At 39.8% G+C, this 14,017-nt stretch overlaps 1 protein-coding gene across 1 annotated transcript in view; it reads right to left on the reverse strand.

Moving 5' to 3' along the window:
- The window catches only part of EPRS1 (glutamyl-prolyl-tRNA synthetase 1), a 327,712-nt gene extending 317,182 nt beyond the window's left edge, over positions 1 to 10,530 (reverse strand). The window contains exon 1 of the mRNA XM_053712775.1: positions 10,380 to 10,530. The gene's annotated coding sequence lies outside the window, so the exon portion shown is untranslated. The remainder of the gene's footprint in view (positions 1 to 10,379) is intronic.
- Positions 10,531 to 14,017: the final 3,487 nt, after the last annotated feature.

The raw sequence follows: 14,017 nt of genomic DNA on the forward strand, positions 1-14,017 counted from the left end.
GTTGTGTAAAGCAAATACAAAAGCATGTGATAAGAGGCTGGCTGTAGTGGCTTAGAAAAAGGCAGAAACAGATGTTTAAATGTTATAAAGTTTATTAATATAACAATGTTGGTTGTGCAAAGCTCGGGAATGGGTAGTAAAGGCGTTATCTATCTTTTTAAACAATTTTAGTGTTGACTGTCCCTTTAAAAGAACTAAAAAACTATAAATTACCATCTGCACTGGTCACAGTGATGCAAGCAGCCAGCAACATTCAGCTGAATCACTGTTCCTTAATAAAAAGAAAGGAACTTAAGAACTCCATTAAATGTTTCAAAATAGCTATCTGGCTTTCTATAAGATTGTAAGCAGAGATCTATTATGCATAACCTCCGCCACTATTCTGCTCTGATCAATGCTATAAGATTGCGAAGCTGGCTGACTTTGTGAATGCATTATTTCACAATAAGACAAAATGTAATATCCAAATATCTTGGGATTTGCCTAAATGCTTAATGTTTGTGACATATTGCTAGATTTTGATTCTACAATGCGCACCCAGAGGCAGAACTTTTTTTTTCACTTTATGCAATTAGATTTATTTTATTTTTTGTGCAAAAAATTCTGCAGGTCATTTTGAAATTAAATTCTCTGCAATCAGTGCTTCAAAAACTTACACAGTGCAGCCAGAGGACAGCACTTTTTGAAGAAAACAGTCTGATACAGAACAGCGCTGCAAAGAGAAAGCGCCAACAGTTCCTGCATGAGTCCCATACTTTCTGCAGATATGCTGCATTTTCTGCGATGACATCTAAAATAATAGCATGTTCTGTCTTGGGGTAAGTGCACATAACATAAGTATGGTAGTCAAATTCAACATTTGACAAACTATACAGAACATTGCTTCATACAGGCTTCTGAATGTATTTATAATAAGCATATGCACTCAGAGAGGCCCAAAAAGTGAAGAGCCAGATTTCAATTTTAAGAGACAAGACTGGCTAGCTCCCAAGATTTCACACACACATCTACTTCATAGTTTTAGGGACATCCTAATGCAAAAAGTACTTGTTAGAGAATACTTTTGCATTAATGGATAGATAACTTATTTAGTTAATATCCTACTTGCAGTTCATCCTAGTGATGGGCAGGGTCATAAAGCTGAAAAGGTAGTTTACTCTGTGGTGACAGTCTAGTCAAAATTAAACTTCATGATCCAGATAGAGCATGCAATTTTAAAAAAGTTTCCAATTTACTCCTATTATTCCATTTGCTTCTCTCTCTTGATATAAATTTATTGCTGCCACTGAGCCTACCCAGGTATGCTTTTCAACACAATACTGGGACCTAGCTGCCGATTGGTGACTGCATCTATATGCCTGTTGTCATTTGTTCACTTGATGAGTTCAGCTAGCTCCCAGTAGTGCATTGCTGTTAAAGGATACCAAGATAATAAAACAAATTTGATAAAAGAATCTTAATATGAATCATGAAAGAAAAAAAAAATTGGATTTCATGCCCCTTTAAAAACACAACTAACTAGTGTCTCTAGTCCAGACAGGAGATCTAACTAATTCGAGCTTGTAATTTAATGTGAACTAATATGTGCTAAATACATTCCCAATTTGTTATAATTTTTGTCAAACAACTGCACTAATATCTTTTTCTTGCAATTTGAAAATAACCACTTGAAAGCAAAAGCAGTGGTTAGCCCCATTGTTACCTCTAAGTGCAAGATCAAGCAATTTCTCCTACTTTGCACCTAAAAATGCACACACAATCTCATCCTCTTATTTATCAACCTTAAATATGCCTACATTTTTTGTAGATGGACAGTTAAAGGGACATGAAACCCAGATAGAGAATATAATTTTAAACAACTTTCTAATTTACTTTTTTGCTTCCTTCTCTTGTTATCCTATGCAGAAAGGTTTATCTTGGCAAGCTAAGGAGCCGCAAATAACCTAGGTGGCTGCACATGATATATATATTTTGCATACAAAGAAGCGCTCTACCAGGAACTAACACGGCTCATCGGCTAGTTCTATGGAGATTTACCACCCAAAACGATCGACTGGGGTTTTCATGTTCCTTGTTCAGAGGAGAATTGCCTGGTATTTCGGGGCTGGGCTGACCTTACTTGGCGGGATCAGACTGATATACTACAATAAGTTTTCCTCTGTGAAAAGCACACTGGTCTAAAAGAGGCTGCTCCTGGGTGGTAAATCACCATAAAACTAGCTGATGAGCTGTTCTTTCCTGGCAGAGCGCTTCTCTCTTCATATGCAAATTAAAATGACCCTAGGGAGGTCTCTATGGGTGATGGGGGAAACCAGACGTGGACTCCTTGCCCAGTATGCTTAGAGGAAGGTGGCTGCACCTCACTGACGAGGCCAAAACGATTGTCTGGGGTTGTCATGTTCCTTGTTCAGAGGAGAATTGCCTGGTATTTCGGGGCTGTACTGACCTGACGTGGCAGATCAGACTGATATACTTCAGGAAAGTTTTCCTCTGTGAAAAACACACTGGTCTAAAAGAGGCTGCTCCTGGGTGGTAAATCGCCATAGAACTAGAACAAATTTTTGTAAATATTTTATTATATCTTCATGTGACAACACTGAAGAAATGACACTTTGCTACAATGTAAGGTAGTGAGTGTACAGCCTGTATAACCATGTAAATTTGCTGTCCCCTCAAAATCACTTAACACACTGCCATTAATGTCTAGACCGTTGGCAACAAAAGTGAGTACCCCCCTAAGTGGAAATGTCCAAATTGGGCCCAAAGTGTCAATATTTTGTGTGAACACCATTATTTTCCAGCACTGATTTAACCCTTTGGGCATGGAGTTCACTAAAGCTTCCCAGTTGCCACTGGAGTCCACGTCCACTCCTCCATGACGACATCACGGAGCTGGTGGATGTTAGAGACCTTGCACTCCCCCACCTTCCGTTTGAGAATGCCCCACAGATACTCAATAGGGTTTAGGTCTGGAGACATGCTTGGCCAGTCCATCACCTTTACCCTCAGCTTCTTTAGCAAGGCAGTGGTCATCTTGGAAGTATGTTTGGGGTTGGAATACTGCCCTGCAGCCGAGTCTTCGAAGAGAGGGGATCATGCTCTGCTTCAGTATGTCACAGTACATGTTGGCATTCATGGTTCCCTTAATGAACTGTAGCTCCCCAGTGCCGGCAGCATTCATGCAGGCCCAGACCATGACACTCCCACCACCATGCTTGACTGTAGGCAAGACACACTTGTCTTTGTACTCCTCACCTGGTTGCCGCCACACACGCTTGACACCATCTGAACCAAGTAAGTTTATCTTGGTCTCATCGGACCACAGGACATGGTTCCAGTAATCCATGTCCTTAGTCTGCTTGTCTTCAGCAAACTGTTTGCAGGCTTTCTTGTGCATCATCTTTAGAAGAGGTTTCTTTCTGGGACGACAGCTATGCAGACCAATTTAATGCAGTGTGCGGCGTATGGTCTGAGCACTGACAGGCTGACCCCCCCCCCTTCAACCTCTGCAGCAATGCTGGCAGCACTCATACGTCTATTTCCCAAAGACAACCTCTGGATATGACGCTGAGCCCGTGCACTCAACTTTGGTCGACCATGGCGAGGCTTGTTCTGAGTGGAACCTGTCCTGTGAAACCACTGTATGGTCTTGCCCACCTTGCTGCAGCTCAGTTTCAGTGTCTTGGCAATGTTCTTATAGCCTAGGCCATCTTTATGTAGAGCAACAATTATTTTTTTCAGATCCTCAGAGAGTTCTTTGCCATGAGGTGCCATGTTGAACTTCCAGTGACCACACAGTTAACACACCTGCTCCCCATTCACACCTGAGACCTTGTAACACTAACGAGTCACATGACACCGGGGAGGGAAAATGGCTAATGGGGCCCAATTTGGACATTTCCACTTAAGGGTGTACTCACTTTTGTTGCCAACGGTTTAGACATTAATGGCTGTGTGTTGAGTTATTTTGAGGGGACAGCAAATTTACACTGCTATACAGGCTGTACACTCATTACATTGTAGCAAAGTGTCATTTCTTCAGTGTTGTCAAATGAAAAGATATAAAATATTTACAAAAATGTGAGGGGTGTACTCACTTTTGTGAGATACAAAGAGAAAAATGTTGGGTTCGTTGGGTTGCTACTCTCATTAACACTAATGTTAACAACTAATATAGATAATCTCCAATATATTTACAAAAGTAGGTAAGTTTTATGGCATGGCCTACTTCCAAATATGATAGGTTCATATGTTCAAATGCATATGTTTTTGGAAAACACAAAACATTAAAAAGAGATAGGAAAGTCAAAATTAAACTTACATGATTCAGATAGAACATGTAATTTTAAGACACTTTTAAATTAACTTCTCTTTTCAAATGTGCTTTGTTCTCTTGGTATCCCTTGTTGAAAAAGAATATGCACATATACACTAGTGGGAGCTGCTGCCAATTGGTACGTGCACACATTTGTCTTATGTGATTGGCTGACTAGATGTGTTCAGTTAGCTGCCAGTAGTGCACTGCTGCTCTTTCAGCAATGGATAACAAGAGAAGGAAGCACATTTGATAATGGAAGTAAATTGGAAAGTTGTTTAAAATTGTATGATCTATCCAAATCATGAAAGAAAATTTGGGGGTTTCCTGTCCCTTTAAGTAATTGACAGGACGTGAATGTTAGCATCATTTGTAGAAGTTTTAAACAGTTATTTCTAAATAGTCTTTAGATTGAATTTATTATCGCTAAACAGAGAATTCTGTGTCCCCTGTCTTAATATTAACATTCTAAGATAGGAATAGTAATGACTGAAGTATACCATGAATAGTAGTACTCAATGCCACTGAGTAAGACATAAGGATAGATATAGGACCAACAGGCTATTATGATAAATAAAAATTGATCTGTGTGCAAACGGTCTGAACCATAAACCAAAACAAGATATCAGGCGATATAAATTATTGGTTACATAGTGTGCTGTTGGAGTAACTCTCTGTTGCCAATTAAGAAATACATTGTTGATTTATTTAACACTATTACATGAGCACTGTAATAACATAAATTATGCTTACCAGATAATTTCCTTTCCTTCTGTACGGGGAGAGTCCACAGCGGCATTTATTACTTTTGGGAAATACAGAACCTGGCCACCAGGAGGAGGAGGCAAAGACACCCCAGCCAAAGGCTTAAATACCTCCCCCACTTCCTTCATCCCCCAGTCATTCTGCCGAAGGAACAAGTAACAGTAGGAGAAATATCAGGGTGAAAAATGATGCCAAAAGAACAAAAAATAAATTTAAGGCTGCCCAATGAAAAACACGGGCGGGAGCTTTGGACTCTCCCTGTACAGAAGGAAAGGAAATTATCTGGTAAGCATAATTTATGTTTTCCTTCTTCATATGGGGAGAGTCCACAGCTGCATTCATTACTTTTGGGAAAACAATACCCAAGCTATAGGAGGACACTGAATGCTAACGGAAGGGTAACCAAGGAGGCGGCCCAAATCTGAGGGCACCACAGCCTGCAACAAACCAAACTCCCAAAAACTTCTTCAACAGAAGCAAAGGAACCAAAAAAAATGTTAGGAAGACCAAATAACTGCCCAACAATTAGGACCATAAGAGCCCATGCCAAAGGTCACACAAAGTCACTGGTTACAAACGGAGCACAAAAGCCTCTGAGGAGACAAGAGTCCCGCTGTCTACGAGGTCAAGCGAAGAAACTGCTCCACGAACACGATAAGGAGACAACCCAGACTCAAAACCCTGACACTTTCGAATAGGAAGAGAGACACAGAAACAAACTGACTATGCTAAAGAAAGTCTGAAAGACCTTGAGGCACGAAAAAAAGGAACAAACAGAGGGAGAAGCACCTTGCAGAACCCAAAGAAAAAATTCCTTAGAACGAAAACCTCATAAGGAGAGAGGGTTACCAGACTGCAAGAAAGACTGGACCTGTAGAGAATAGTCCATAAAAACAGAACAGGTCAATGAATAGAAAAATTCAAGGACCATCTCCTGCATCAATACAAAGAACCGAAGCAAATCCTTGATGGAAAATTCTTAAGTTCTAGCAGGGCCAGAAAACAGACTAATAAACAGAAAAACATAAGCGCCGAAGCTTAAACATAGTCTTGGACATATCGAGGGAACATCACCCCGACCAGAGACTCCTTTGGGGTTTTTTTTTTTTGTTTTTTATATAGAACTTCCACCGTAAGATCCCATCAATCGCGACCATGAAAATCGCTAGTATCAGAATCCCAGAAGCGAAAAGACTTCCTAAGAAGAGATTCTACAACAATCTCGAGCGCTAAAAAAATAAAAAAAATAAAAATCTATCCTAAGCGGATTAGAAAGAAAATAGGCAAGTGCACACAAGTGCTAGCCAAAGGGAAAGTGAAACCGACAGGTCCAGCCCACCATGCGACAATTCCTCAAGAGCTCAGAACTGGGAATCTGATACAAAAACAAACAAAAAAAACAAAAAAAAGAGAGACGATAAGGAATAGGATCACCATCCCTCCACCTCCAGTCATCTAAACAAGCTCGCTATCTGATTCAGAAAACAGATTCAGCTGACGGATTAGAACTGGGAACCTCCGTCGCCAAAACCTCTCTCAGAAATACATGCAGGCGAGCCATTCTAAATCTAAAAGCAAAATTCACCTCCGTCGAAGTATCTGGGGGCTCCGACTCTGGAGGTAGCACCTCTGAAGCCTCAGAGGACACCACTTCCCAAGTAGACTGATCGGATCCCATCGCATTCTTACATGCCGGACCTTGGGTAGAAGCACACGGATTAAGTCTTCTCTTGCACGGGGCAGGAAGATGTAAATGCGCTAAAGCCAGAGATATGGCCATGCGAAAACGCGCAGTAACCTCTGGTGGAAAGAGACCTCCCTCAGGAGAAGGGGTAACGGTATGCAGGACGACTACCGGTGTAGGAACAGAAGATTCTAGGGAAAAACCTCACGGGATGCAGAATCTTCAGAGGTGGATGGCTCAGTGTTCTCTAACCTCTCAACATTGGAAGGGGAGAACACCCTATGGCGGCATACATAATTGAGAGGGCTGGGTTACTCACGCCTCCTCACAATATACACAAGTATCAAAATCTGACTTAGAGGAACCTCCCTCTAACATATCAGAATCCTCCATAACTCGACTAATTAGCTCAAGGACAAAATACAACTGGCACCATACACCCCGAATGGCTGGGGCACTGACCACCTCCTATGACCCATACAGGTAGAGAAACAGATCCTCCCCGCAGACGCTCGGTCAGGAGTATGGAAAAACAAAAAAACAGGACCGCACCCAGTCACGTGGGGCAACGTGTCAGAACACTCCCGCTAAGGAATGCCAGTGTAATAAAACTGTGCAGCAAGAAATTTAACCTGTACGTTCCGTAAAAGCCTACGAGCCCCAAACGTCTCCTACACCTAAGCAGTCAGAATCACATAAACATGAATAAAAGTCCCACTGTTCAATAATCCCCCCTCAGGAGATATTAACTCTTGATTCCATAAAGATAAGGGAGTCCCACTGAGACCCTGTTTTTTTATTTTACGTTAACATGCAATTAAAAAATTTAAACGTTCTTACCGGAATCTATGCCGTGGAACAGCAACACGGTCCTCCAAGTTGGACAGATAGTAGCAACACTTATGACATGGACTTGAGTAAAGAAAGTAGGCAGTCTCTATGTGACACTGGGACCATCAAGCAACCTTATCTGTGTACCGTGCCTACGTATGAATAAGTAGTCTCACAATCAAAACGACTTGAGTATAGGGCTAGCGGAGTAGTCAAGCCTGGAACACATGGGAACCCCACAGCTCAGGTACAATGACAATTAACTATTCTCAGCCAATCATACAGACTCATTCTACAAAGTAATTTTATTGGCTGGACGCCATGTCAGGTTGATTAGGGGGCAGGTCCTGTTGGCTGCTCTCCAATCGTCCACTACTAGCTGAAGACTACTGTAAATAGTTGGGACAGCGGCAGGACCTTCAGGCTCTGTACCGCCTTACATAGCAACCAGAGACTGGTATAGTAGCAATAGCACTGACCTGCACAATTTGGTGACAACAAATTCTGGGGACAGAAAGCTGCAGAAACTAGCACAAAGTATAGCTAATAGTGTGTCAGAGAAAGTATCAGAGAGCAGCATCAAAACCTGGTACAGAGTAAGTAAAAGAACCTGAGGGGAGTAACAAACCCTGGGGAAAAAAAAAAAAACACCAGACCATTCACCCAGCAGAGCCAAGTAACGGAGGACAGAACTAGAAAGTAGCAGCAGAATATCAGACAGAGCAGGACCTTGAATTGCCAAACCGGTGGCGTCCTGGGCAGCTCGTGGGCTATTTAGGCCCTGGTCAGGTAATAACAACCTTACACTATTTGTAATCACAGGAGTCTGATGACGGGCATCACAGCCCGAAAACGTTTATTCTGATGTGATAAGAATAAAAAGCACCTATTTTCTCACTAAACCGGAGAGTGCCTCTGTTCACTGGAACCTTTATTTTATATATATATATATATATATATATATATATATATATATATATATATATAATATATATATACACACATACATACATACATACATACATGCATACATGTGGTTTGTATTTTTATTCTCCCATAGTGTATTGGACATTGAGAAACATGTAAATTAACATTCTGCAGTCTTAAATACATTTTTTATTGAACAATTAAGGTGTTCTAGTCATTTATAAGAAAATATTTATAAGGTATAAATATATATATATAAATAATATATATATATATATATATAATAATTTTTGCCCATATCGCCCAGCCCTCCTTTATTTCTAGTTGGTCCTCCATTAATTTTGACGTTATCTTTGAGAACATTTAAAAATCTATCACCCTTATCTGTTTTGCTAGTTTCATTTGCCCAGTTTATTTTGGGAAGTTAAAATATCCCATAATTACAGCACTGTTATTAGCAACCTTTATTATTTGCATTAGTAGTTGAGTTTCCTTGAGGTCACTAATGTTGAGAAGCTAATAGCATGTTCCTAGTAAAAAAAGGTTTTAGGATTTTTTTCCACCACTCTTTATTTCAACCCAGAGTGTCTCTACATTAATACATGTATCATCATAAATATCTTATTATAGATTTAAGGTAATGTTTAATATACTGTACATGCAAATTCTCCTCCCCTTTTATTACTCCTGTCCCTCCTAAATAAAAGTATAACACTCAAAGTTAACTACCCAGTCATGTGTGTATCAGCAGGTTTGGCTCCTCGGGCTTAAAGGAACAAGAAAACCAAATTTTTTATTTTATGTTTTAGGTCTGTGTGAATTGCTACATGCTAGATCAGTGCAGGAGCTCACTTACAATATCATCTAGCATAGATCACGCACAACAGTAAAAAGTATCACAACAACCAATCGGTAAAATCAAATCCTGTTTATCACTGGCACAAAGCTTCTGGCTCCATAGAATGCTTGGACCTAAAACCGTTTTGTCTTAGTCTTCTAATATATGCCTTGACTTTATTCACTATATCTCATCACCCACTTATAGAGCTGTAGAAGAGAAATGAACATCACATAACAACAACAACTTAAAGTAACTTATTTCAAATAGGAAGCTGTCTTACATAAGAACTACAAACAACAGTTTTTATTTATTACAAACCATGCATTACACGTGAAAGAATGCAGAACAACAGGTAACAATACTGAAATATGCGTCAGGAACCAAGAGTTCAAGACAAATTAAACTGGTTTCAACAGAATAAACGCAGCTGCTCTGGCAGCTTTAATGATAATCATTCAAAATCTAAAAGAAAACACCTAGTAATGATAGAATTAGCAATTACCTATCAGAACACATCCTAAATACTAATTAATGGCTATATGTTATGAATACTTATGATCTAAAGCACTTACAACCCATTAAGAATACATTTGTGTAACCTTGCAGGGATCATTTTATTGTGGGTTTAACCTGTTAAAATGTTAAAACTTTCTACAAGAGAAAATTAGTATTTATTGTGTAGCAAAATGTAGTCAATAAAAAGTAGACTATTACTGACTGAGCTCCAGGGCAATATTGTGAGCTACAGCACCACTAAGCATGGGACAAGGCAGCATGATGCAACCACCCACAAACAATGTGCAAGACAGGTCACAGTACACATCAATAGCAGTGATTTGTTTAATAACTTGAGCAGCTGCAATGCTATAACACAATGACTTTGAGACAATATATGCAAGTAAATGAACATTAAACACAATATGCTGTCATAAAGTATCATGGTATGGGGTAAATATCACATGTCTAGCTGCTGTCACTTCACACACAGTATTATGTCACACACAAGCCGCCATTACCCAGAGGAGGACTGCTAATGGGGACGGTGAGGGCAAGCGCCATGGTCTCTGGTGATGCTGGATACAGGGGCTGCCACGAAGCTCCTGACTGAAAGAGACAGAACACAGCCACTTCCGGTTCTCACATACTTCGCACAGCCCCCTACTGGCCCCGCCCCCTATACACTGGGACGCCTTTCCGGGTTGCTGTGTGGCTGAGGAAGCTAGCGACATATTAACTAAGGGCAAGAAAGGGAGGAGCAAAGCGAACAGTTCTTGGCAAACCATTTGGCCGTAGAGATGGGAATTAGGAACAGGAAGTTCGGAGCTTCAGCCCAAGAGGAAGAAAAAGCTCAGTATTGGATGCTATCAATATAAACATATTTAGGTGCTAATAATAAACACAAAACAGATATCTAAACAGAATATTACAACATGAATTCGTGTACTGTTAACAGAACGAGTTAGTTAACAGTACACTGACTCATTTTAAACAGTTCACTTCTTGAGTCAGTAGCAGCACTGGTAATTTGATCCTAGAGCGGGGATGTCTGATTCTGCTGTGTGATGCATTGCAAAAGAGTTAGCAGAAGAAGAACTCACTCACTCTAGGATCGTATTACCAGTGCTGCTGCAGACTCAGGAAGTGAACTGTTCCAAACGAATCAGTTCAGTCTAGTGATGAACTTAACTTATTCGTACAGTTCAGTGAAAAGAACCAATTTAATAGAACGATTCACGAACTGGACATCACTATTTGGCCTTTGATCGATCAAACTTTTTCTCTTTGGTGTGTTCTTTCTATTATTGCATTAATTTGCATATCAAATGTCTCAAACTGCAATTATTAGCTAAGGTGACAGGATTTTCAAATTGAAATCCGGGGACATTTTTTTTTATTATTATTGGCAATGGCAAAAAAACTATTTTATTAGAATATTTTCCACAAATTATATATGCAGTGTATTTGGTATGTATTTATTGGGTGATTGTATGATATATACGTTATTTCTCACATAGAAAGGGGGAGACGGAGAGACGCAAATCAGCCTTAGTGGGGGGATAGGGAGAAACGATACCTGCTTTGAAATTGTACATAAGTAAAGATAAAATATAGATTCAGCCGACACAAAAACAAACAACACAATAAACATACAAGAACCGAGCGTGGCTGCAGAATCCCCTGCGAAAACAATTACTGTACTGGAAATTGGGGAAATCTGGTCACCCCAATAACAATGTACGTTACAAACTCTAAATATTAATTCAATGTGTTTAGCATGTTTAAAGGGATAGAAAGGTCAAAATTAAAATGTGCATGAATGCAATTCAGTTTTAAACGTGAAATAGATTAGCAATTCAATGTGTAATTGAAGCATTTTTGCAATAATAATCTTCTAGCAAAAGGTATTACTGTTTTTCTGAGGCATACGCACATATCCTGCAAGACTCTTTTACACCCGTAATATCAGAGATAATTTCTGCCAAACCGGGTCCAAACAAGGTGCCCTTGTAAGGAATCGCTAGAAGCTTGACTTTAGAGGAAACGCTTGCAGACCAGGATTTCAACCATAACGCAGCAAAACTAGAAGTTTTAGCTCCTAGTTTAACAACCTATAAAATGGAATCTGTAAAAAAGGAATTGGCCATATCTTGAATTTCATCCAGAGAATCAGACAAGGCGTCGGACCAATAAGATTCCGCACTAGTCACAATGGCAATACACACAGCAGGTTGCCATTGGAGAACTTGATGAACATAAATCTTTTTCAAATAAGCCTCCAGCTTCTTGTCCATTGGATTAAATTATTTTAAAGCAAAGGGGAAATGAAAAAACTGCTGAAATAGAAAATTCAGCCTTACTTTCAGTTTATACTTGTATTGTTTTATCAAGTAAAAATGTGTCAGAAAATAAAGCCTAATAAAAACATTTTACCCTTTCTTTTTAAAAGAGTTTAAATGTTAGTCTCACACATGCTACAGTACCTGCTTCATGCCCCAGTGTAACCCATACAACAGGATTATGTATGTCCAAAAAAAAAGTAGTGTCTTTTAAGTGCATGGTCTCCCCAACTGGAAGAAAAAGCACTTACCTGCTCTGCTGTCTGGCATATAGACAGTTATGAGAAGACCACAGAGACCTTTCAAAAAGAAAGAACTTTCTAAACTAGGGCAGCAATTGTTAGGAAAACGCAGTAAGTACCTCTTTACAAGTTCCTAACTGCTTTAAAGCCACCACTATCCGACTGCAAGGAATGACGTGAAATACGGCTATACCCCAAAACTTGCTTGTAGATGAAATCAAAATTTTTCTTCAGGAACCTAAACTTCACCTCCTCCATGCACCAAAGGCAAAGAAAAGGACTGGGGGTTGTGGGTAAGGGAGTGATACTTAGCAATTTAATTGTGGTGCTCTGCCTCCTCCTGCTGGCCAGGAGTGATATTCCCAACAGTAGTTACTTAAGCCGTGGACTCACAATATCTTAGGAAAGAAATTCAATGGTGCACCATATCTTAGGAAAGAAATTCAATGGTGCACAGGTGTATTTCAATTTGAAAAAATAATCATTTCTCCAACATTGGTGTGTCCGGTCCACGGCGTCATCCATAACTTGTGGGAATATTCTCTTCCCCAACAGGAAATGGCAAAGAGCACAGCAAAAGCTGTCCATATAGTCCCTCCTAGGCTCCGCCCACCCCAGTCATTCTCTTTGCCGTTGCACAGGCAGCATCTCCACGGAGATGGTGAAGAGTATGTGGTGTTTAGTTATAGTTTTTTTATTCTACTATCAAGAGTTTGTTATTTTAAAATAGTGCTGGTATGTACTATTTACTCTGAAACAGAAAAAGATGAAGAGTTCTGTTTGTGAGAGGAATATGATTTTAGCAGCAGTAACTAAAATCGTTTGCTGTTTCCACATAGGACTGTTGAGATGAAATAACTTCAGTTGGGGGAAACAGTTGGCAGACTTTTCTGCTTAAGGTATGACTAGCCATATTTCTAACAAGACTGTGTAATGCTGGAAGGCTGTCATTTCCCCTCATGGGGACCGGTAAGCCATTTTCTTAGTCTCAAACAGAATAAAGGGCTTAATATGGGCTATAAAACTGGTAGACACTTTTATGGGCTAGATCGATTGCTTTATTTGGGCATTTTATACAGCTTGATGTTGAAATTCACACTTTATAAACTTTGGGGAACGTTTTTTTTTACGTCAGGCACTGGTTTAGTCACCTTTCCAGTCAGGAAGGGCCTTCCCTGTAGTAGGCTGAGCCTCATTTTCGCGCCATTACTGTGCAGTTACTTTTGAGAGCAGGACATGCAGCTGCATGTGTGTGGGTCTGAAAGTAGTTGAAAAGGTTCCTAGAAGGCTTCATTTGGTATCGTATACCCCCCTGGGTTTGGTAAAGTTGCAGCAAAGGCTGTAGCTGGGACTGTAGAGGGGTTAAAACTGTAACCGGCTCCGGTTTCCTCATTTTAAGGGTTAAAGGTCTGAAATGTGGGGTGCAATGCTTTGAATGCTTTAAGACACTGTGGTGAAAATTTGGTTAAATTTTAACAATTCCTTCATAGTTTTTCACATATTCAGTAATAAAGTATGCCCTGTTTAAAATTTAAAGAGACAGTAACGGTTTTGTTTTAAAACGGTTTTTTGTAC

This window comes from Bombina bombina, chromosome 4, assembly GCF_027579735.1.
Source record: "Bombina bombina isolate aBomBom1 chromosome 4, aBomBom1.pri, whole genome shotgun sequence".
Lineage (NCBI taxonomy): Eukaryota > Metazoa > Chordata > Amphibia > Anura > Bombinatoridae > Bombina > Bombina bombina.